Here is a 22,650-nt window from a genome sequence, read left to right as displayed (position 1 = left end):
CGCCAACAATATCAGAAGACACAACAAATCTTTTTAATTCCTCCATTGTATAATGGGATTCACAGTTGGAACGATAAGCACTCTGGACTCTGAAGCCAGCGTTACAGAAGACTCACATCTCTCTTTTTGCTTCCATAGTATATTGTTTTGCTCTCTGGACTCTCAATACGGTAATCTGAGTGTCACCCAATGGATCCAGTTGAAATGTCCCTGGTCTCATTTCTCAGGCACAACCAAAGCTCTATGGATTAAAGGTAAGCCTTGTAGATCTGAATTCCGGCATACAGAAGAAAGATTATTTTGAAATTTCTATGGTGTAATGCTTAGTAAGCACAATTCATTTTGTATGATCTGAGATCAAGTGTCCGTAGATCCTGTATAGACCTCGCTGAGCTTTTGCGATTATTTGAGCTTTCTTGCTACAAGGTATTGTAAATGGCTGGACTGTCCATCACTTCAACAGATTTCATACATGAGACAAAGCACTTGTTGCCAATATTACATCAATGCCTGTAGTTGTGGAAACCTCCATGCTGATGAACCTGGCAAGGTGGTTATAGAAACGGCCCTGTATGTAATAGAAAGAAATGAACATCAATGTGAGATGTGATGAATGGAAAGCACTTTGCCCTTTCAATCCAGCAGTACAGAATAAAAAACTTCTTTGTGCTTGTTCCATGATGCAATTTTTAGCACTGTGGATTCAGAATCCAGTGAAACACTACACAAAAATGATCATTCTGTTGTGTACAGATTATAATGTTACGCAATCTAGACTCTGAAACCAGTGAAACAGAAGACACAACATATATTTTATCACTTTGTATGATATAATTGCATGTACCATTTATGCTGAATCCAGCAATACAGAAGACACAACACATATTTTTGTTTCCTGCTTGATGTAATGGTATACACATATGGTTGTGAATACGTTAATGTAAGAAGACGTAATGCTCAACAATTGGTTCTATGGTGTAATGGTTAGCACCCTGGACTTTGACTCCAGTGATCTGAGTTCAACTCTCAGTGGGAACCTGTTGAATGTGTCTTGGTCCATTCACATAGAAGGTGGCTTCTTGCTGCAAGTTTTTTTATTTTGCTGAAGCCTTTATCGGTGGACCAGGTTTGATTAACTTTATGCCAATATTTCCTGAATAGCTGTCATTGTGGAAAAGTGCATTCTGATGGTCCTCGCATATATGACATTATGTAAAGATAATTTGTTCATAGAAATGATTCGCCAACAATATCAGAAGAAACAACAAATCTTTTTGATTCCTCCATTATATAATGGTATTCACAGTTGGAACGATAAGCACTCTGGACTCTGAAGCCAGCGTTACAGTACACACAAAAGGTCTTATTGTTGGTTTTATGCATTAAAGGTAAAATTTGTCAATCTGAATTCAGGCATACAGAAGAAAGATACAACAATGATTTTTGATTCCTCCATGATATAATGGTATTTACAGTTGATTCTGAATCCAGTAGTACAGAAGACTCAAATCTCTCGTTTTGGTTCCATAGTATATTGTTTTGCACCCTGTGCTCTGAATACGGTAATCTGAGTGTCATCCAGTGGATCCAGTTGAATTGTCACTGGTCTCATTTCTCAGGCACAACCAAAGTTCTTTCTTTTTTTTTTGATGACAGAATGATAAGCTCTCTGGACTCTGAAGCCAGCGTTACAGTACACACAAAAGGTCTTATTGTTGGTTCTATGGATTAAATGTAAGCCTTGTAGATCTGATTTCAGGCATACAGAAGAAGGATTACAGCAGTACAGAAGACTCACATCTCTCTTTTTGCTTCCATAGTATATTGTTTTGCTCTCTGGACTCTCAATACGGTAATCTGAGTGTCACCCAGTGGATCCAGTTGAAATGTCCCCGGTCTCATTTCTCAGGCACAACCAAAGCTCTATGGATTAAAGGTGAGCCTTGTAGATCTGAATTCAGGCATACAGAAGAAAGATTATTTTGAAATTTCTATGGTGTAATGCTTAGTAAGCACAATTCATTTTGTATGATCTGAGATCAAGTCTCCGTAGATCCTGTATAGACCTCGCTGAGCTTTTGCGATTATTTGAGCTTTCTTGCTACAAGGTATTGTAAATGGCTGGACTGTCCATCACTTCAACAGATTTCATACATGAGACAAAGCACTTGTTGCCAATATTACATCAATGCCTGTAGTTGTGGAAACCTCCATGCTGATGAACCTGGCAAGGTGGTTATAGAAACGGCCCTGTATGTAATAGAAAGAAATGAACATCAATGTGAGATGTGATGAATGGAAAGCACTTTGCCCTTTCAATCCAGCAGTACAGAATAAAAAACTTCTTTGTGCTTGTTCCATGATGCAATTTTTAGCACTGTGGATTCAGAATCCAGTGAAACACTACACAAAAATGATCATTCTGTTGTGTACAGATTATAATGTTACGCAATCTAGACTCTGAAACCAGTGAAACAGAAGACACAACATATATTTTATCAGTTTGTATGATATAATTGCATGTACCATTTATGCTGAATCCAGCAATACAGAAGACACAACACATATTTTTGTTTCCTGCTTGATGTAATGGTATACACATATGGTTGTGAATACGTTAATGTAAGAAGACGTAATGCTCAACAATTGGTTCTATGGTGTAATGGTTAGCACCCTGGACTTTGACTCCAGTGATCTGAGTTCAACTCTCAGTGGAACCTGTTGAATGTGTCTTGGTCCATTCACATAGAAGGTGGCTTCTTGCTGCAAGTTTTTTTATTTTGCTGAAGCCTTTATCGGTGGACCAGGTTTGATTAACTTTATGCCAATATTTCCTGAATAGCTGTCATTGTGGAAAAGTGCATTCTGATGGTCCTCGCATATATGACATTATGTAAAGATAATTTGTTCATAGAAATGATTCGCCAACAATATCAGAAGAAACAACAAATCTTTTTGATTCCTCCATTATATAATGGTATTCACAGTTGGAACGATAAGCACTCTGGACTCTGAAGCCAGCGTTACAGTACACACAAAAGGTCTTATTGTTGGTTTTATGCATTAAAGGTAAAATTTGTCAATCTGAATTCAGGCATACAGAAGAAAGATACAACAATGATTTTTGATTCCTCCATGATATAATGGTATTTACAGTTGATTCTGAATCCAGTAGTACAGAAGACTCAAATCTCTCGTTTTGGTTCCATAGTATATTGTTTTGCACCCTGTGCTCTGAATACGGTAATCTGAGTGTCATCCAGTGGATCCAGTTGAATTGTCACTGGTCTCATTTCTCAGGCACAACCAAAGTTCTTTCTTTTTTTTTTGATGACAGAATGATAAGCTCTCTGGACTCTGAAGCCAGCGTTACAGTACACACAAAAGGTCTTATTGTTGGTTCTATGGATTAAATGTAAGCCTTGTAGATCTGATTTCAGGCATACAGAAGAAGGATTACAGCAGTACAGAAGACTCACATCTCTCTTTTTGCTTCCATAGTATATTGTTTTGCTCTCTGGACTCTCAATACGGTAATCTGAGTGTCACCCAGTGGATCCAGTTGAAATGTCCCCGGTCTCATTTCTCAGGCACAACCAAAGCTCTATGGATTAAAGGTGAGCCTTGTAGATCTGAATTCAGGCATACAGAAGAAAGATTATTTTGAAATTTCTATGGTGTAATGCTTAGTAAGCACAATTCATTTTGTATGATCTGAGATCAAGTCTCCGTAGATCCTGTATAGACCTCGCTGAGCTTTTGCGATTATTTGAGCTTTCTTGCTACAAGGTATTGTAAATGGCTGGACTGTCCATCACTTCAACAGATTTCATACATGAGACAAAGCACTTGTTGCCAATATTACATCAATGCCTGTAGTTGTGGAAACCTCCATGCTGATGAACCTGGCAAGGTGGTTATAGAAACGGCCCTGTATGTAATAGAAAGAAATGAACATCAATGTGAGATGTGATGAATGGAAAGCACTTTGCCCTTTCAATCCAGCAGTACAGAATAAAAAACTTCTTTGTGCTTGTTCCATGATGCAATTTTTAGCACTGTGGATTCAGAATCCAGTGAAACACTACACAAAAATGATCATTCTGTTGTGTACAGATTATAATGTTACGCAATCTAGACTCTGAAACCAGTGAAACAGAAGACACAACATATATTTTATCACTTTGTATGATATAATTGCATGTACCATTTATGCTGAATCCAGCAATACAGAAGACACAACACATATTTTTGTTTCCTGCTTGATGTAATGGTATACACATATGGTTGTGAATACGTTAATGTAAGAAGACGTAATGCTCAACAATTGGTTCTATGGTGTAATGGTTAGCACCCTGGACTTTGACTCCAGTGATCTGAGTTCAACTCTCAGTGGAACCTGTTGAATGTGTCTTGGTCCATTCACATAGAAGGTGGCTTCTTGCTGCAAGTTTTTTTATTTTGCTGAAGCCTTTATCGGTGGACCAGGTTTGATTAACTTTATGCCAATATTTCCTGAATAGCTGTCATTGTGGAAAAGTGCATTCTGATGGTCCTCGCATATATGACATTATGTAAAGATAATTTGTTCATAGAAATGATTCGCCAACAATATCAGAAGAAACAACAAATCTTTTTGATTCCTCCATTATATAATGGTATTCACAGTTGGAACAATAAGCACTCTGGACTCTGAAGCCAGCGTTACAGTACACACAAAAGGTCTTATTGTTGGTTTTATGCATTAAAGGTAAAATTTGTCAATCTGAATTCAGGCATACAGAAGAAAGATACAACAATGATTTTTGATTCCTCCATGATATAATGGTATTTACAGTTGATTCTGAATCCAGTAGTACAGAAGACTCAAATCTCTCGTTTTGGTTCCATAGCATATTGTTTTGCACCCTGTGCTCTGAATACGGTAATCTGAGTGTCATCCAGTGGATCCAGTTGAATTGTCACTGGTCTCATTTCTCAGGCACAACCAAAGTTCTTTCTTTTTTTTTTGATGACAGAATGATAAGCTCTCTGGACTCTGAAGCCAGCGTTACAGTACACACAAAAGGTCTTATTGTTGGTTCTATGGATTAAATGTAAGCCTTGTAGATCTGAATTCAGGCATACAGAAGAAGGATTACAGCAGTACAGAAGACTCACATCTCTCTTTTTGCTTCCATAGTATATTGTTTTGCTCTCTGGACTCTCAATACGGTAATCTGAGTGTCACCCAGTGGATCCAGTTGAAATGTCCCCTGGTCTCATTTCTCAGGCACAACCAAAGCTCTATGGATTAAAGGTGAGCCTTGTAGATCTGAATTCAGGCATACAGAAGAAAGATTATTTTGAAATTTCTATGGTGTAATGCTTAGTAAGCACAATTCATTTTGTATGATCTGAGATCAAGTCTCCGTAGATCCTGTATAGACCTCGCTGAGCTTTTGCGATTATTTGAGCTTTCTTGCTACAAGGTATTGTAAATGGCTGGACTGTCCATCACTTCAACAGATTTCATACATGAGACAAAGCACTTGTTGCCAATATTACATCAATGCCTGTAGTTGTGGAAACCTCCATGCTGATGAACCTGGCAAGGTGGTTATAGAAACGGCCCTGTATGTAATAGAAAGAAATGAACATCAATGTGAGATGTGATGAATGGAAAGCACTTTGCCCTTTCAATCCAGCAGTACAGAATAAAAAACTTCTTTGTGCTTGTTCCATGATGCAATTTTTAGCACTGTGGATTCAGAATCCAGTGAAACACTACACAAAAATGATCATTCTGTTGTGTACAGATTATAATGTTACGCAATCTAGACTCTGAAACCAGTGAAACAGAAGACACAACATATATTTTATCAGTTTGTATGATATAATTGCATGTACCATTTATGCTGAATCCAGCAATACAGAAGACACAACACATATTTTTGTTTCCTGCTTGATGTAATGGTATACACATATGGTTGTGAATACGTTAATGTAAGAAGACGTAATGCTCAACAATTGGTTCTATGGTGTAATGGTTAGCACCCTGGACTTTGACTCCAGTGATCTGAGTTCAACTCTCAGTGGAACCTGTTGAATGTGTCTTGGTCCATTCACATAGAAGGTGGCTTCTTGCTGCAAGTTTTTTTATTTTGCTGAAGCCTTTATCAGGTGGACCAGGTTTGATTAACTTTATGCCAATATTTCCTGAATAGCTGTCATTGTGGAAAAGTGCATTCTGATGGTCCTCGCATATATGACATTATGTAAAGATAATTTGTTCATAGAAATGATTCGCCAACAATATCAGAAGAAACAACAAATCTTTTTGATTCCTCCATTATATAATGGTATTCACAGTTGGAACGATAAGCACTCTGGACTCTGAAGCCAGCGTTACAGTACACACAAAAGGTCTTATTGTTGGTTTTATGCATTAAAGGTAAAATTTGTCAATCTGAATTCAGGCATACAGAAGAAAGATACAACAATGATTTTTGATTCCTCCATGATATAATGGTATTTACAGTTGATTCTGAATCCAGTAGTACAGAAGACTCAAATCTCTCGTTTTGGTTCCATAGTATATTGTTTTGCACCCTGTGCTCTGAATACGGTAATCTGAGTGTCATCCAGTGGATCCAGTTGAATTGTCACTGGTCTCATTTCTCAGGCACAACCAAAGTTCTTTCTTTTTTTTTTGATGACGGAATGATAAGCTCTCTGGACTCTGAAGCCAGCGTTACAGTACACACAAATGGTCTTATTGTTGGTTCTATGGATTAAATGTAAGCCTTGTAGATCTGAATTCAGGCATACAGAAGAAGGATTACAGCAGTACAGAAGAATCACATCTCTCTTTTTGCTTCCATAGTATATTGTTTTGCTCTCTGGACTCTCAATACGGTAATCTGAGTGTCACCCAGTGGATCCAGTTGAAATGTCCCTGGTCTCATTTCTCAGGCACAACCAAAGCTCTATGGATTAAAGGTGAGCCTTGTAGATCTGAATTCAGGCATACAGAAGAAAGATTATTTTGAAATTTCTATGGTGTAATGCTTAGTAAGCACAATTCATTTTGTATGATCTGAGATCAAGTCTCCGTAGATCCTGTATAGACCTCGCTGAGCTTTTGCGATTATTTGAGCTTTCTTGCTACAAGGTATTGTAAATGGCTGGACTGTCCATCACTTCAACAGATTTCATACATGAGACAAAGCACTTGTTGCCAATATTACATCAATGCCTGTAGTTGTGGAAACCTCCATGCTGATGAACCTGGCAAGGTGGTTATAGAAACGGCCCTGTATGTAATAGAAAGAAATGAACATCAATGTGAGATGTGATGAATGGAAAGCACTTTGCCCTTTCAATCCAGCAGTACAGAATAAAAAACTTCTTTGTGCTTGTTCCATGATGCAATTTTTAGCACTGTGGATTCAGAATCCAGTGAAACACTACACAAAAATGATCATTCTGTTGTGTACAGATTATAATGTTACGCAATCTAGACTCTGAAACCAGTGAAACAGAAGACACAACATATATTTTATCAGTTTGTATGATATAATTGCATGTACCATTTATGCTGAATCCAGCAATACAGAAGACACAACACATATTTTTGTTTCCTGCTTGATGTAATGGTATACACATATGGTTGTCAATACGTTAATGTAAGAAGACGTAATGCTCAACAATTGGTTCTATGGTGTAATGGTTAGCACCCTGGACTTTGACTCCAGTGATCTGAGTTCAACTCTCAGTGGAACCTGTTGAATGTGTCTTGGTCCATTCACATAGAAGGTGGCTTCTTGCTGCAAGTTTTTTTATTTTGCTGAAGCCTTTATCGGTGGACCAGGTTTGATTAACTTTATGCCAATATTTCCTGAATAGCTGTCATTGTGGAAAAGTGCATTCTGATGGTCCTCGCATATATGACATTATGTAAAGATAATTTGTTCATAGAAATGATTCGCCAACAATATCAGAAGAAACAACAAATCTTTTTGATTGCTCCATTATATAATGGTATTCACAGTTGGAACGATAAGCACTCTGGACTCTGAAGCCAGCGTTACAGTACACATAAAAGGTCTTATTGTTGGTTTTATGCATTAAAGGTAAAATTTGTCAATCTGAATTCAGGCATACAGAAGAAAGATACAACAATGATTTTTGATTCCTCCATGATATAATGGTATTTACAGTTGATTCTGAATCCAGTAGTACAGAAGACTCAAATCTCTCGTTTTGGTTCCATAGTATATTGTTTTGCACCCTGTGCTCTGAATACGGTAATCTGAGTGTCATCCAGTGGATCCAGTTGAATTGTCACTGGTCTCATTTCTCAGGCACAACCAAAGTTCTTTCTTTTTTTTTTGATGACGGAATGATAAGCTCTCTGGACTCTGAAGCCAGCGTTACAGTACACACAAAAGGTCTTATTGTTGGTTCTATGGATTAAATGTAAGCCTTGTAGATCTGAATTCAGGCATACAGAAGAAGGATTACAGCAGTACAGAAGACTCACATCTCTCTTTTTGCTTCCATAGTATATTGTTTTGCTCTCTGGACTCTCAATACGGTAATCTGAGTGTCACCCAGTGGATCCAGTTGAAATGTCCCTGGTCTCATTTCTCAGGCACAACCAAAGCTCTATGGATTAAAGGTGAGCCTTGTAGATCTGAATTCAGGCATACAGAAGAAAGATTATTTTGAAATTTCTATGGTGTAATGCTTAGTAAGCACAATTCATTTTGTATGATCTGAGATCAAGTCTCCGTAGATCCTGTATAGACCTCGCTGAGCTTTTGCGATTATTTGAGCTTTCTTGCTACAAGGTATTGTAAATGGCTGGACTGTCCATCACTTCAACAGATTTCATACATGAGACAAAGCACTTGTTGCCAATATTACATCAATGCCTGTAGTTGTGGAAACCTCCATGCTGATGAACCTGGCAAGGTGGTTATAGAAACGGCCCTGTATGTAATAGAAAGAAATGAACATCAATGTGAGATGTGATGAATGGAAAGCACTTTGCCCTTTCAATCCAGCAGTACAGAATAAAAAACTTCTTTGTGCTTGTTCCATGATGCAATTTTTAGCACTGTGGATTCAGAATCCAGTGAAACACTACACAAAAATGATCATTCTGTTGTGTACAGATTATAATGTTACGCAATCTAGACTCTGAAACCAGTGAAACAGAAGACACAACATATATTTTATCAGTTTGTATGATATAATTGCATGTACCATTTATGCTGAATCCAGCAATACAGAAGACACAACACATATTTTTGTTTCCTGCTTGATGTAATGGTATACACATATGGTTGTGAATACGTTAATGTAAGAAGACGTAATGCTCAACAATTGGTTCTATGGTGTAATGGTTAGCACCCTGGACTTTGACTCCAGTGATCTGAGTTCAACTCTCAGTGGAACCTGTTGAATGTGTCTTGGTCCATTCACATAGAAGGTGGCTTCTTGCTGCAAGTTTTTTTATTTTGCTGAAGCCTTTATCGGTGGACCAGGTTTGATTAACTTTATGCCAATATTTCCTGAATAGCTGTCATTGTGGAAAAGTGCATTCTGATGGTCCTCGCATATATGACATTATGTAAAGATAATTTGTTCATAGAAATGATTCGCCAACAATATCAGAAGAAACAACAAATCTTTTTGATTCCTCCATTATATAATGGTATTCACAGTTGGAACGATAAGCACTCTGGACTCTGAAGCCAGCGTTACAGTACACACAAAAGGTCTTATTGTTGGTTTTATGCATTAAAGGTAAAATTTGTCAATCTGAATTCAGGCATACAGAAGAAAGATACAACAATGATTTTTGATTCCTCCATGATATAATGGTATTTACAGTTGATTCTGAATCCAGTAGTACAGAAGACTCAAATCTCTCGTTTTGGTTCCATAGTATATTGTTTTGCACCCTGTGCTCTGAATACGGTAATCTGAGTGTCATCCAGTGGATCCAGTTGAATTGTCACTGGTCTCATTTCTCAGGCACAACCAAAGTTCTTTCTTTTTTTTTTGATGACGGAATGATAAGCTCTCTGGACTCTGAAGCCAGCGTTACAGTACACACAAATGGTCTTATTGTTGGTTCTATGGATTAAATGTAAGCCTTGTAGATCTGAATTCAGGCATACAGAAGAAGGATTACAGCAGTACAGAAGACTCACATCTCTCTTTTTGCTTCCATAGTATATTGTTTTGCTCTCTGGACTCTCAATACAGGTAATCTGAGTGTCACCCAGTGGATCCAGTTGAAATGTCCCTGGTCTCATTTCTCAGGCACAACCAAAGCTCTATGGATTAAAGGTGAGCCTTGTAGATCTGAATTCAGGCATACAGAAGAAAGATTATTTTGAAATTTCTATGGTGTAATGCTTAGTAAGCACAATTCATTTTGTATGATCTGAGATCAAGTCTCCGTAGATCCTGTATAGACCTCGCTGAGCTTTTGCGATTATTTGAGCTTTCTTGCTACAAGGTATTGTAAATGGCTGGACTGTCCATCACTTCAACAGATTTCATACATGAGACAAAGCACTTGTTGCCAATATTACATCAATGCCTGTAGTTGTGGAAACCTCCATGCTGATGAACCTGGCAAGGTGGTTATAGAAACGGCCCTGTATGTAATAGAAAGAAATGAACATCAATGTGAGATGTGATGAATGGAAAGCACTTTGCCCTTTCAATCCAGCAGTACAGAATAAAAAACTTCTTTGTGCTTGTTCCATGATGCAATTTTTAGCACTGTGGATTCAGAATCCAGTGAAACACTACACAAAAATGATCATTCTGTTGTGTACAGATTATAATGTTACGCAATCTAGACTCTGAAACCAGTGAAACAGAAGACACAACATATATTTTATCAGTTTGTATGATATAATTGCATGTACCATTTATGCTGAATCCAGCAATACAGAAGACACAACACATATTTTTGTTTCCTGCTTGATGTAATGGTATACACATATGGTTGTGAATACGTTAATGTAAGAAGACGTAATGCTCAACAATTGATTCTATGGTGTAATGGTTTGCACCCTGGACTTTGACTCCAGTGATCTGAGTTCAACTCTCAGTGGAACCTGTTGAATGTGTCTTGGTCCATTCACATAGAAGGTGGCTTCTTGCTGCAAGTTTTTTTATTTTGCTGAAGCCTTTATCGGTGGACCAGGTTTGATTAACTTTATGCCAATATTTCCTGAATAGCTGTCATTGTGGAAAAGTGCATTCTGATGGTCCTCGCATATATGACATTATGTAAAGATAATTTGTTCATAGAAATGATTCGCCAACAATATCAGAAGTAAACAACAAATCTTTTTGATTCCTCCATTATATAATGGTATTCACAGTTGGAACGATAAGCACTCTGGACTCTGAAGCCAGCGTTACAGTACACACAAAAGGTCTTATTGTTGGTTTTATGCATTAAAGGTAAAATTTGTCAATCTGAATTCAGGCATACAGAAGAAAGATACAACAATGATTTTTGATTCCTCCATGATATAATGGTATTTACAGTTGATTCTGAATCCAGTAGTACAGAAGACTCAAATCTCTCGTTTTGGTTCCATAGTATATTGTTTTGCACCCTGTGCTCTGAATACGGTAATCTGAGTGTCATCCAGTGGATCCAGTTGAATTGTCACTGGTCTCATTTCTCAGGCACAACCAAAGTTCTTTCTTTTTTTTTTGATGACGGAATGATAAGCTCTCTGGACTCTGAAGCCAGCGTTACAGTACACACAAATGGTCTTATTGTTGGTTCTATGGATTAAATGTAAGCCTTGTAGATCTGAATTCAGGCATACAGAAGAAGGATTACAGCAGTACAGAAGACTCACATCTCTCTTTTTGCTTCCATAGTATATTGTTTTGCTCTCTGGACTCTCAATACGGTAATCTGAGTGTCACCCAGTGGATCCAGTTGAAATGTCCCTGGTCTCATTTCTCAGGCACAACCAAAGCTCTATGGATTAAAGGTGAGCCTTGTAGATCTGAATTCAGGCATACAGAAGAAAGATTATTTTGAAATTTCTATGGTGTAATGCTTAGTAAGCACAATTCATTTTGTATGATCTGAGATCAAGTCTCCGTAGATCCTGTATAGACCTCGCTGAGCTTTTGCGATTATTTGAGCTTTCTTGCTACAAGGTATTGTAAATGGCTGGACTGTCCAGTCACTTCAACAGATTTCATACATGAGACAAAGCACTTGTTGCCAATATTACATCAATGCCTGTAGTTGTGGAAACCTCCATGCTGATGAACCTGGCAAGGTGGTTATAGAAACGGCCCTGTATGTAATAGAAAGAAATGAACATCAATGTGAGATGTGATGAATGGAAAGCACTTTGCCCTTTCAATCCAGCAGTACAGAATAAAAAACTTCTTTGTGCTTGTTCCATGATGCAATTTTTAGCACTGTGGATTCAGAATCCAGTGAAACACTACACAAAAATGATCATTCTGTTGTGTACAGATTATAATGTTACGCAATCTAGACTCTGAAACCAGTGAAACAGAAGACACAACATATATTTTATCAGTTTGTATGATATAATTGCATGTACCATTTATGCTGAATCCAGCAATACAGAAGACACAACACATATTTTTGTTTCCTGCTTGATGTAATGGTATACACATATGGTTGTGAAGACGTAATGCTTCAACAATTGGTTCTATGGTGTAATGGTTAGCACCCTGGACTTTGACTCCAGTGATCTGAGTTCAACTCTCAGTGGAACCTGTTGACTATGTCTTGCTCCATTCACATAGAAGGTGGCTTCGTGCTGCAAGTTTTTTTATTTTGCTGAAGCCTTTATCGGTGGACCAGGTTTGATTAACTTTATGCCAATATTTCCTGAATAGCTGTCATTGTGGAAAAGTGCATTCTGATGGTCCTCGCATATATGACATTATGTAAAGATAATTTGTTCATAGAAATGATTCGCCAACAATATCAGAAGAAACAACAAATCTTTTTGATTCCTCCATTATATAATGGTATTCACAGTTGGAACGATAAGCACTCTGGACTCTGAAGCCAGCGTTACAGTACACACAAAAGGTCTTATTGTTGGTTTTATGCATTAAAGGTAAAATTTGTCAATCTGAATTCAGGCATACAGAAGAAAGATACAACAATGATTTTTGATTCCTCCATGATATAATGGTATTTACAGTTGATTCTGAATCCAGTAGTACAGAAGACTCAAATCTCTCGTTTTGGTTCCATAGTATATTGTTTTGCACCCTGTGCTCTGAATACGGTAATCTGAGTGTCATCCAGTGGATCCAGTTGAATTGTCACTGGTCTCATTTCTCAGGCACAACCAAAGTTCTTTCTTTTTTTTTTGATGACGGAATGATAAGCTCTCTGGACTCTGAAGCCAGCGTTACAGTACACACAAATGGTCTTATTGTTGGTTCTATGGATTAAATGTAAGCCTTGTAGATCTGAATTCAGGCATACAGAAGAAGGATTACAGCAGTACAGAAGACTCACATCTCTCTTTTTGCTTCCATAGTATATTGTTTTGCTCTCTGGACTCTCAATACAGTAATCTGAGTGTCACCCAGTGGATCCAGTTGAAATGTCCCTGGTCTCATTTCTCAGGCACAACCAAAGCTCTATGGATTAAAGGTGAGCCTTGTAGATCTGAATTCAGGCATACAGAAGAAAGATTATTTTGAAATTTCTATGGTGTAATGCTTAGTAAGCACAATTCATTTTGTATGATCTGAGATCAAGTCTCCGTAGATCCTGTATAGACCTCGCTGAGCTTTTGCGATTATTTGAGCTTTCTTGCTACAAGGTATTGTAAATGGCTGGACTGTCCATCACTTCAACAGATTTCATACATGAGACAAAGCACTTGTTGCCAATATTACATCAATGCCTGTAGTTGTGGAAACCTCCATGCTGATGAACCTGGCAAGGTGGTTATAGAAACGGCCCTGTATGTAATAGAAAGAAATGAACATCAATGTGAGATGTGATGAATGGAAAGCACTTTGCCCTTTCAATCCAGCAGTACAGAATAAAAAACTTCTTTGTGCTTGTTCCATGATGCAATTTTTAGCACTGTGGATTCAGAATCCAGTGAAACACTACACAAAAATGATCATTCTGTTGTGTACAGATTATAATGTTACGCAATCTAGACTCTGAAACCAGTGAAACAGAAGACACAACATATATTTTATCAGTTTGTATGATATAATTGCATGTACCATTTATGCTGAATCCAGCAATACAGAAGACACAACACATATTTTTGTTTCCTGCTTGATGTAATGGTATACACATATGGTTGTGAATACGTTAATGTAAGAAGACGTAATGCTCAACAATTGATTCTATGGTGTAATGGTTTGCACCCTGGACTTTGACTCCAGTGATCTGAGTTCAACTCTCAGTGGAACCTGTTGAATGTGTCTTGGTCCATTCACATAGAAGGTGGCTTCTTGCTGCAAGTTTTTTTATTTTGCTGAAGCCTTTATCGGTGGACCAGGTTTGATTAACTTTATGCCAATATTTCCTGAATAGCTGTCATTGTGGAAAAGTGCATTCTGATGGTCCTCGCATATATGACATTATGTAAAGATAATTTGTTCATAGAAATGATTCGCCAACAATATCAGAATTCACAACAAATCTTTTTGATTCCTCCATTATATAATGGTATTCACAGTTGGAACGATAAGCACTCTGGACTCTGAAGCCAGCGTTACAGTACACACAAAAGGTCTTATTGTTGGTTCTATGCATTAAAGGTAAAATTTGTCAATCTGAATTCAGGCAAACAGAAGAAAGATACAATTATTTTTGATTCCTCCATGATATAATGGTATTTACAGTTGATTCTGAATCCAGCAGTACTGAAGACTCAAATCTCTCGTTTTGGTTCCATAGTATATTGTTTTGCACCCTGTACTCTGAATACGGTAATCTGAGTGTCATCCAGTGCATCAAGTTGAATTGTCACTGGTCTCATTTCTCAGGCACAACCAAAGCTCTATGGATTAAAGGTGAGCCTTGTAGATCTGAATTCAGGCATACAGAAGAAAGATTATTTTTGAAATTTCTATGGTGTAATGCTTAGTAAGCACAATTCATTTTGTATGATCTGAGATCAAGTCTCCGTAGATCCTGTATAGACCTCGCTGAGCTTTTGCGATTATTTGAGCTTTCTTGCTACAAGGTATTGTAAATGGCTGGACTGTCCGTCACTTCAACAGATTTCATACATGAGACAAAGCACTTGTTGCCAATATTACATCAATGCCTGTAGTTGTGGAAACCTCCATGCTGATGAACCTGGCAAGGTGGTTATAGAAACGGCCCTGTATGTAATAGAAAGAAATGAACATCAATGTGAGATGTGATGAATGGAAAGCACTTTGCCCTTTCAATCCAGCAGTACAGAATAAAAAACTTCTTTGTGCTTGTTCCATGATGCAATTTTTAGCACTGTGGATTCAGAATCCAGTGAAACACTACACAAAAATGATCATTCTGTTGTGTACAGATTATAATGTTACGCAATCTAGACTCTGAAACCAGTGAAACAGAAGACACAACATATATTTTATCAGTTTGTATGATATAATTGCATGTACCATTTATGCTGAATCCAGCAATACAGAAGACACAACACATATTTTTGTTTCCTGCTTGATGTAATGGTATACACATATGGTTGTGAAGACGTAATGTTCAACAATTGGTTCTATGGTGTAATGGTTAGCACCCTGGACTTTGACTCCAGTGATCTGAGTTCAACTCTCAGTGGAACCTGTTGACTATGTCTTGCTCCATTCACATAGAAGGTGGCTTCGTGCTGCAAGTTTTTTTATTTTGCTGAAGCCTTTATCGGTGGACCAGGTTTGATTAACTTTATGCCAATATTTCCTGAATAGCTGTCATTGTGGAAAAGTGCATTCTGATGGTCCTCGCATATATGACATTATGTAAAGATAATTTGTTCATAGAAATGATTCGCCAACAATATCAGAAGAAACAACAAATCTTTTTGATTCCTCCATTATATAATGGTATTCACAGTTGGAACGATAAGCACTCTGGACTCTGAAGCCAGCGTTACAGTACACACAAAAGGTCTTATTGTTGGTTTTATGCATTAAAGGTAAAATTTGTCAATCTGAATTCAGGCATACAGAAGAAAGATACAACAATGATTTTTGATTCCTCCATGATATAATGGTATTTACAGTTGATTCTGAATCCAGTAGTACAGAAGACTCAAATCTCTCGTTTTGGTTCCATAGTATATTGTTTTGCACCCTGTGCTCTGAATACGGTAATCTGAGTGTCATCCAGTGGATCCAGTTGAATTGTCACTGGTCTCATTTCTCAGGCACAACCAAAGTTCTTTCTTTTTTTTTTGATGACGGAATGATAAGCTCTCTGGACTCTGAAGCCAGCGTTACAGTACACACAAATGGTCTTATTGTTGGTTCTATGGATTAAATGTAAGCCTTGTAGATCTGAATTCAGGCATACAGAAGAAGGATTACAGCAGTACAGAAGACTCACATCTCTCTTTTTGCTTCCATAGTATATTGTTTTGCTCTCTGGACTCTCAATACAGTAATCTGAGTGTCACCCAGTGGATCCAGTTGAAATGTCCCTGGTCTCATTTCTCAGGCACAACCAAAGCTCTATGGATTAAAGGTGAGCCTTGTAGATCTGAATTCAGGCATACAGAAGAAAGATTATTTTGAAATTTCTATGGTGTAATGCTTAGTAAGCACAATTCATTTTGTATGATCTGAGATCAAGTCTCCGTAGATCCTGTATAGACCTCGCTGAGCTTTTGCGATTATTTGAGCTTTCTTGCTACAAGGTATTGTAAATGGCTGGACTGTCCATCACTTCAACAGATTTCATACATGAGACAAAGCACTTGTTGCCAATATTACATCAATGCCTGTAGTTGTGGAAACCTCCATGCTGATGAACCTGGCAAGGTGGTTATAGAAACGGCCCTGTATGTAATAGAAAGAAATGAACATCAATGTGAGATGTGATGAATGGAAAGCACTTTGCCCTTTCAATCCAGCAGTACAGAATAAAAAACTTCTTTGTGCTTGTTCCATGATGCAATTTTTAGCACTGTGGATTCAGAATCCAGTGAAACACTACACAAAAATGATCATTCTGTTGTGTACAGATTATAATGTTACGCAATCTAGACTCTGAAACCAGTGAAACAGAAGACACAACATATATTTTATCAGTTTGTATGATATAATTGCATGTACCATTTATGCTGAATCCAGCAATACAGAAGACACAACACATATTTTTGTTTCCTGCTTGATGTAATGGTATACACATATGGTTGTGAAGACGTAATGTTCAACAATTGGTTCTATGGTGTAATGGTTAGCACCCTGGACTTTGACTCCAGTGATCTGAGTTCAACTCTCAGTGGAACCTGTTGAATGTGTCTTGGTCCATTCACATAGAAGGTGGCTTCTTGCTGCAAGTTTTTTTATTTTGCTGAAGCCTTTATCAGTGGACCAGGTTTGATTAACTTTATGCCAATATTTCCTGAATAGCTGTCATTGTGGAAAAGTGCATTCTGATGGTCCTCGCATATATGACATTATGTAAAGATAATTTGTTCATAGAAATGATTCGCCAACAATATCAGAAGAAACAACAAATCTTTTTGATTCCTCCATTATATAATGGTATTCACAGTTGGAACGATAAGCACTCTGGACTCTGAAGCCAGCGTTACAGTACACACAAAAGGTCTTATTGTTGGTTTTATGCATTAAAGGTAAAATTTGTCAATCTGAATTCAGGCATACAGAAGAAAGATACAACAATGATTTTTGATTCCTCCATGATATAATGGTATTTACAGTTGATTCTGAATCCAGTAGTACAGAAGACTCAAATCTCTCGTTTTGGTTCCATAGTATATTGTTTTGCACCCTGTGCTCTGAATACGGTAATCTGAGTGTCATCCAGTGGATCCAGTTGAATTGTCACTGGTCTCATTTCTCAGGCACAACCAAAGTTCTTTCTTTTTTTTTTGATGACGGAATGATAAGCTCTCTGGACTCTGAAGCCAGCGTTACAGTACACACAAATGGTCTTATTGTTGGTTCTATGGATTAAATGTAAGCCTTGTAGATCTGAATTCAGGCATACAGAAGAAGGATTACAGCAGTACAGAAGACTCACATCTCTCTTTTTGCTTCCATAGTATATTGTTTTGCTCTCTGGACTCTCAATACGGTAATCTGAGTGTCACCCAGTGGATCCAGTTGAAATGTCCCCGGTCTCATTTCTCAGGCACAACCAAAGCTCTATGGATTAAAGGTGAGCCTTGTAGATCTGAATTCAGGCATACAGAAGAAAGATTATTTTTAAATTTCTATGGTGTAATGCTTAGTAAGCACAATTTATTTTGTATGATCTGAGATCAAGTCTCCGTAGATCCTGTATAGACCTCGCTGAGCTTTTGCGATTATTTGAGCTTTCTTGCTACAAGGTATTGTAAATGGCTGGACTGTCCGTCACTTCAACAGATTTCATACATGAGACAAAGCACTTGTTGCCAATATTACATCAATGCCTGTAGTTGTGGAAACCTCCATGCTGATGAACCTGGCAAGGTGGTTATAGAAACGGCCCTGTATGTAATAGAAAGAAATGAACATCAATGTGAGATGTGGTGAATGGAAAGCACTTTGCCCTTTCAATCCAGCAGTACAGAATAAAAAACTTCTTTGTGCTTGTTCCATGATGCAATTTTTAGCACTGTGGATTCAGAATCCAGTGAAACACTACACAAAAATGATCATTCTGTTGTGTACAGATTATAATGTTACGCAATCTAGACTCTGAAACCAGTGAAACAGAAGACACAACATATATTTTATCAGTTTGTATGATATAATTGCATGTACCATTTATGCTGAATCCAGCAATACAGAAGACACAACACATATTTTTGTTTCCTGCTTGATGTAATGGTATACACATATGGTTGTGAATACGTTAATGTAAGAAGACGTAATGCTCAACAATTGATTCTATGGTGTAATGGTTTGCACCCTGGACTTTGACTCCAGTGATCTGAGTTCAACTCTCAGTGGAACCTGTTGAATGTGTCTTGGTCCATTCACATAGAAGGTGGCTTCTTGCTGCAAGTTTTTTTATTTTGCTGAAGCCTTTATCGGTGGACCAGGTTTGATTAACTTTATGCCAATATTTCCTGAATAGCTGTCATTGTGGAAAAGTGCATTCTGATGGTCCTCGCATATATGACATTATGTAAAGATAATTTGTTCATAGAAATGATTCGCCAACAATATCAGAATTCACAACAAATCTTTTTGATTCCTCCATTATATAATGGTATTCACAGTTGGAACGATAAGCACTCTGGACTCTGAAGCCAGCGTTACAGTACACACAAAAGGTCTTATTGTTGGTTCTATGCATTAAAGGTAAAATTTGTCAATCTGAATTCAGGCAAACAGAAGAAAGATACAACAATTATTTTTGATTCCTCCATGATATAATGGTATTTACAGTTGATTCTGAATCCAGCAGTACTGAAGACTCAAATCTCTCGTTTTGGTTCCATAGTATATTGTTTTGCACCCTGTACTCTGAATACGGTAATCTGAGTGTCATCCAGTGCATCAAGTTGAATTGTCACTGGTCTCATTTCTCAGGCACAACCAAAGCTCTATGGATTAAAGGTGAGCCTTGTAGATCTGAATTCAGGCATACAGAAGAAAGATTATTTTTGAAATTTCTATGGTGTAATGCTTAGTAAGCACAATTCATTTTGTATGATCTGAGATCAAGTCTCCGTAGATCCTGTATAGACCTCGCTGAGCTTTTGCGATTATTTGAGCTTTCTTGCTACAAGGTATTGTAAATGGCTGGACTGTCCGTCACTTCAACAGATTTCATACATGAGACAAAGCACTTGTTGCCAATATTACATCAATGCCTGTAGTTGTGGAAACCTCCATGCTGATGAACCTGGCAAGGTGGTTATAGAAACGGCCCTGTATGTAATAGAAAGAAATGAACATCAATGTGAGATGTGATGAATGGAAAGCACTTTGCCCTTTCAATCCAGCAGTACAGAATAAAAAACTTCTTTGTGCTTGTTCCATGATGCAATTTTTAGCACTGTGGATTCAGAATCCAGTGAAACACTACACAAAAATGATCATTCTGTTGTGTACAGATTATAATGTTACGCAATCTAGACTCTGAAACCAGTGAAACAGAAGACACAACATATATTTTATCAGTTTGTATGATATAATTGCATGTACCATTTATGCTGAATCCAGCAATACAGAAGACACAACACATATTTTTGTTTCCTGCTTGATGTAATGGTATACACATATGGTTGTGAAGACATAATGTTCAACAATTGGTTCTATGGTGTAATGGTTAGCACCCTGGACTTTGACTCCAGTGATCTGAGTTCAACTCTCAGTGGAACCTGTTGACTGTGTCTTGCTCCATTCACATAGAAGGTGGCTTCGTGCTGCAAGTTTTTTTATTTTGCTGAAGCCTTTATCGGTGGACCAGGTTTGATTAACTTTATGCCAATATTTCCTGAATAGCTGTCATTGTGGAAAAGTGCATTCTGATGGTCCTCGCATATATGACATTATGTAAAGATAATTTGTTCATAGAAATGATTCGCCAACAATATCAGAAGAAACAACAAATCTTTTTGATTCCTCCATTATATAATGGTATTCACAGTTGGAACGATAAGCACTCTGGACTCTGAAGCCAGCGTTACAGTACACACAAAAGGTCTTATTGTTGGTTTTATGCATTAAAGGTAAAATTTGTCAATCTGAATTCAGGCATACAGAAGAAAGATACAACAATGATTTTTGATTCCTCCATGATATAATGGTATTTACAGTTGATTCTGAATCCAGTAGTACAGAAGACTCAAATCTCTCGTTTTGGTTCCATAGTATATTGTTTTGCACCCTGTGCTCTGAATACGGTAATCTGAGTGTCATCCAGTGGATCCAGTTGAATTGTCACTGGTCTCATTTCTCAGGCACAACCAAAGTTCTTTCTTTTTTTTTTGATGACGGAATGATAAGCTCTCTGGACTCTGAAGCCAGCGTTACAGTACACACAAATGGTCTTATTGTTGGTTCTATGGATTAAATGTAAGCCTTGTAGATCTGAATTCAGGCATACAGAAGAAGGATTACAGCAGTACAGAAGACTCACATCTCTCTTTTTGCTTCCATAGTATATTGTTTTGCTCTCTGGACTCTCAATACGGTAATCTGAGTGTCACCCAGTGGATCCAGTTGAAATGTCCCTGGTCTCATTTCTCAGGCACAACCAAAGCTCTATGGATTAAAGGTGAGCCTTGTAGATCTGAATTCAGGCATACAGAAGAAAGATTATTTTGAAATTTCTATGGTGTAATGCTTAGTAAGCACAATTCATTTTGTATGATCTGAGATCAAGTCTCCGTAGATCCTGTATAGACCTCGCTGAGCTTTTGCGATTATTTGAGCTTTCTTGCTACAAGGTATTGTAAATGGCTGGACTGTCCATCACTTCAACAGATTTCATACATGAGACAAAGCACTTGTTGCCAATATTACATCAATGCCTGTAGTTGTGGAAACCTCCATGCTGATGAACCTGGCAAGGTTGTTATAGAAACGGCCCTGTATGTAATAGAAAGAAATGAACATCAATGTGAGATGTGATGAATGGAAAGCACTTTGCCCTTTCAATCCAGCAGTACAGAATAAAAAACTTCTTTGTGCTTGTTCCATGATGCAATTTTTAGCACTGTGGATTCAGAATCCAGTGAAACACTACACAAAAATGATCATTCTGTTGTGTACAGATTATAATGTTACGCAATCTAGACTCTGAAACCAGTGAAACAGAAGACACAACATATATTTTATCAGTTTGTATGATATAATTGCATGTACCATTTATGCTGAATCCAGCAATACAGAAGACACAACACATATTTTTGTTTCCTGCTTGATGTAATGGTATACACATATGGTTGTGAAGACGTAATGTTCAACAATTGGTTCTATGGTGTAATGGTTAGCACCCTGGACTTTGACTCCAATGATCTGAGTTCAACTCTCAGTGGAACCTGTTGAATGTGTCTTGCTCCATTCACATAGAAGGTGGCTTCTTGCTGCAAGTTTTTTTATTTTGCTGAAGCCTTTATCGGTGGACCAGGTTTGATTAACTTTATGCCAATATTTCCTGAATAGCTGTCATTGTGGAAAAGTGCATTCTGATGGTCCTCGCATATATGACATTATGTAAAGATAATTTGTTCATAGAAATGATTCGCCAACAATATCAGAAGAAACAACAAATCTTTTTGATTCCTCCATTATATAATGGTATTCACAGTTGGAACGATAAGCACTCTGGACTCTGAAGCCAGCGTTACAGTACACACAAAAGGTCTTATTGTTGGTTTTATGCATTAAAGGTAAAATTTGTCAATCTGAATTCAGGCATACAGAAGAAAGATACAACAATGATTTTTGATTCCT

The 22,650-nt window shown here is 37.6% G+C and overlaps 11 non-coding genes across 11 annotated transcripts; all 11 read left to right on the top strand.

Annotated features, from left to right (window-relative positions):
* The first annotated feature begins 966 nt into the window (after positions 1–966).
* Positions 967–1,038, top strand: trnaq-uug. The gene has a single exon. It is a non-coding gene; the product is annotated as a tRNA-Gln (tRNA).
* A 1,610-nt stretch (positions 1,039–2,648) lies between these two features.
* trnaq-uug lies at positions 2,649–2,720 on the top strand. Its single transcript has one exon. It is a non-coding gene; the product is annotated as a tRNA-Gln (tRNA).
* A 1,609-nt stretch (positions 2,721–4,329) lies between these two features.
* On the top strand, positions 4,330–4,401 carry trnaq-uug. The gene has a single exon. It is a non-coding gene; the product is annotated as a tRNA-Gln (tRNA).
* A 1,610-nt stretch (positions 4,402–6,011) lies between these two features.
* trnaq-uug lies at positions 6,012–6,083 on the top strand. The gene has a single exon. It is a non-coding gene; the product is annotated as a tRNA-Gln (tRNA).
* Positions 6,084–7,693: 1,610 nt separating this feature from the next.
* trnaq-uug lies at positions 7,694–7,765 on the top strand. Its single transcript has one exon. It is a non-coding gene; the product is annotated as a tRNA-Gln (tRNA).
* Positions 7,766–9,374: 1,609 nt separating this feature from the next.
* trnaq-uug lies at positions 9,375–9,446 on the top strand. Its single transcript has one exon. It is a non-coding gene; the product is annotated as a tRNA-Gln (tRNA).
* Positions 9,447–12,724: 3,278 nt separating this feature from the next.
* trnaq-uug lies at positions 12,725–12,796 on the top strand. The gene has a single exon. It is a non-coding gene; the product is annotated as a tRNA-Gln (tRNA).
* A 2,982-nt stretch (positions 12,797–15,778) lies between these two features.
* Positions 15,779–15,850, top strand: trnaq-uug. The gene has a single exon. It is a non-coding gene; the product is annotated as a tRNA-Gln (tRNA).
* Positions 15,851–17,443: 1,593 nt separating this feature from the next.
* trnaq-uug lies at positions 17,444–17,515 on the top strand. Its single transcript has one exon. It is a non-coding gene; the product is annotated as a tRNA-Gln (tRNA).
* Positions 17,516–20,500: 2,985 nt separating this feature from the next.
* trnaq-uug lies at positions 20,501–20,572 on the top strand. Its single transcript has one exon. It is a non-coding gene; the product is annotated as a tRNA-Gln (tRNA).
* A 1,593-nt stretch (positions 20,573–22,165) lies between these two features.
* On the top strand, positions 22,166–22,237 carry trnaq-uug. Its single transcript has one exon. It is a non-coding gene; the product is annotated as a tRNA-Gln (tRNA).
* Positions 22,238–22,650: the final 413 nt, after the last annotated feature.

This window comes from Electrophorus electricus, chromosome 9, assembly GCF_013358815.1.
Source record: "Electrophorus electricus isolate fEleEle1 chromosome 9, fEleEle1.pri, whole genome shotgun sequence".
Classification (NCBI taxonomy): Eukaryota; Metazoa; Chordata; class Actinopteri; order Gymnotiformes; family Gymnotidae; genus Electrophorus; species Electrophorus electricus.
The sequence above is the reverse complement of the archived record's forward strand: the minus strand, read 5'-3'. Positions and strand labels throughout refer to the sequence as shown.